The sequence below is a fragment of the Triticum dicoccoides genome, chromosome 5B, assembly GCF_002162155.2.
Source record: "Triticum dicoccoides isolate Atlit2015 ecotype Zavitan chromosome 5B, WEW_v2.0, whole genome shotgun sequence".
Taxonomy (NCBI): domain Eukaryota; kingdom Viridiplantae; phylum Streptophyta; class Magnoliopsida; order Poales; family Poaceae; genus Triticum; species Triticum dicoccoides.
Window position 1 is genome coordinate 45,447,677 of NC_041389.1, and position 3,322 is coordinate 45,450,998.

The window sequence follows — 3,322 nt, forward strand, 5'->3', positions numbered from 1 at the left end:
CCGACCCCGACCCGGCACCCCGACCCGACACCCCGACCCCGAGACCCCGACACGGCACCCCGACACCGACAGGACACCCCGACCACCGACACCTCCCGAAAAGGTGTTCTTTGGCCTTCCAGAGGCCGACGGGGTCATATATTTGTGAATTATTAGTTAGGTCATATATTTTTCGATTTTGTTATGAAAACATCATATATAATTGTGTTGATCGTGTAGTTTTAAATGTGCAGTTGTTTCATCGCTGCGAGGTTTGGTGTTTGACGACCTCGCCGTGCGTTTGACGAGCTCTGCCCCTTCGTTCGTGGGTGAGCACAAATGACAAGTCCTCCTCCCCCATTAATTATTTGATCTATTCCGATGAAACTTGATAGCTAGCTATATATGTGTCTTGAATCATCAGTATGCGTAACCAATATGTGTCTCCCGTTCGAAAGCGTCATAGTTATAAATATGCATGCATTTGCATATTTATAACCTTGATTCTTTCGAATTGTCCAACGCTATCCATGGACAGCCCGAGTATGTGTAGATTGGGTTCATTTTCCCATATGCTTTGCTCCGGATCCGATGCATATATTTCGTCAGTGCCTCCCCTGTTGTTCTCCGGGTACACATCCTCTCTGTTTATTGCAGAGACGTGTATCAGGAGAACAGCGGGGAGGTGCTGCCGAAATTTTGCGTCGGATCCGGAGCATAGCATGGGAAAATAAACCCAATCTACACATACACGGGTGGGATTAGGACCTATCATTACCTATTAGAGTGTAGGTTGCATGGACGTAATAAAATTGACAAAGTAGATCAACTGATGAATATATACATGGTGAATTACATATATAATTGTTGTGTGTCCAGTAGCTCCGAAAGTCAAGATGAGTGACCGTGCTTGGATGTATACCGGTCACACTGGTCAGAACAAATGGAGCGCTGAATGGTTCACAAAAACTAAGGGGTTTGTGCAAGCCGCATTTGCAAATGGCCAAAAGAAAACCTGGTGCCCCTGTTTCCGGTGCGGCAATTGGGAAAAGAAGACAGAGGCTGAAATGGGCAAACACCTGCAGAAGAGTGGTTTTACGCCCGATTATACGGTGTGGACATTTCATGGTGAGTCTGCCCAGCGTGACCGAGCTGAGGTGGATCGTCGTCGCACCGACGAGCATGGTACCGGGATGGAAAACATGGTGCAAGGCTATGATGATGCTCGCGATTCGGACGAGGAGATGGAGGAATCTGCAAAGGCCTTCAATGAAATGTTGGAGTCTTCGAAACGTCCGCTCCACGAGCACACTGAGCTTTGTCAGTTGGATGCCATCTCACAAGTAATGGCTCTGAAGGCTCAGTTCAACTTGGGTAGAGAATGCTATGACGCAATTATGACAGTATTTGGACGCTTTCTACCCAAAGGCCATGTAATGCCTGCAAACCTGTACCAGTCGGACAAAATCCTCCGTGCACTGAAGATGCCCTATGAGAAGATACATGCCTGTGAGAAAGGATGTGCCTTATTTAGGCTTGACTATGCGGACTTGAACTATTGTCCCATTTGCAAGTCTTCCAGGTATATTGTGGTAGACAACGGTATGGGTGAGAAGACACAGACCAAAATCCCCGTTAGTGTTCTTCGGTATATGCCAATCGTACCAAGACTTCAACGTCTTTTCATGGTCGAAGAGACGGCCAGACAGATGACATGGCACAAAACAGGCAAAAGAACCGAACTAGATGCAGATGGGAATCTGATGATGGTACACACATCGGATGGTGTTGCGTGGAAAAAGTTTGATGAATTACATGCTGACAAAGCGGCAGATCCGAGGCATCCTCGAGTCGGCATCAGCACGGATGGGTTCAGTGTGTTTGGTATGACGGCAGCCCAATACAGTTGTTGGCTCGTATTTGTCTTTCCACTCAATCTCCCCCCCCGGACAGATTATGCAAAGAAAGAACATTTTCCTGACGTTGATAATTCCAGGACCCAACTATCCGGGCAAAAATATAAATGTGTACATGCAACCGCTTAAGGACGAATTGCAAGAAGCCTGGGATAATGGGTTCAAGACATACGACGCCTTTAGCAAACGGAACTTCATAATGCGTGTCTGGTACATGTACTCGACGCATGACTTGCCGGCGTATGCGCTATTCGTTGGCTGGTGTGTGCATGGAAGGTTCCCGTGCCCCACATGCAAGGGAGCTCTTGAGTTTCGTTGGCTTCAGGCCGGTCGCAAGTTTTCTTGCTTCGACATGCATAAACAGTTCCTGGTGTTGGAAATATGCCCTAGAGGCAATAATAAAAGTATTATTATATTTCCTTGTTCATGATAATTGTCTTTTATTCATGCTATAACTGTATTATCCGGAAATCGTAATACACGTGTGAATACATAGACCACAATATGTCCCTAGTGAGCCTCTAGTTGACTAGCTCGTTGTGATCAACAGATAGTCATGGTTTCCTGACTATGGACATTGGATGTCATTGATAACGGGATCACATCATTAGGAGAATGATGTGATGGACAAGACCCAATCCTAAGCCTAGCATAGAGATCGTCTAGTTCGTATGCTGAAGCTTTTCTAATGTCAAGTATCTTTTCCTTAGACCATGAGATTGTGCAACTCCCGGATACCGTAGGAATGCTTTTGGTGTATCAAACGTCAGAACGTAACTGGGTGGCTATAAAGGTGCATTACAGGTATCTCCGAAAGTGTCTGTTGGGCTGGCACGAATCGAGACTGGGATTTGTCACTCCGTGTAAACGGAGAGGTATCTCTGGGCCCACTCGGTAGGACATCATCATAATGTGCACAATGTGACCAAGGGGTTGATCACGGGATGATGTGTTACGGAACGAGTAAAGATACTTGCCGGTAACGATATTGAACAAGGTATCGGTATACCGACGATCGAATCTCGGGCAAGTACAATACCGTTAGACAAAGGGAATTGTATACGGGATCGATTGAGTCCTTGACATCGTGGTTCATCCGATGAGATCATCGTGGAACATGTGGGAGCCAACATGGGTATCCAGATCCCGCTGTTGGTTATTGACCGGAGAACGTCTCGGTCATGTCTACATGTCTCCCGAACCCGTAGGGTCTACACAGTTAAGGTTCGATGACGCTAGGGTTATAAAGGAAGTTTGTATGTGGTTACCGAATGTTGTTCGGAGTCCCGGATGAGATCCCGGACGTCACGAGGAGTTCCGGAATGGTCCGGAGGTAAAGATTTATATATGGGAAGTCCTGTTTTGGTCACCGGAAAAGTTTTGCACTTTATCGGTATTGTACCGGGAGTGCCGAAAGGGGTCCGGAG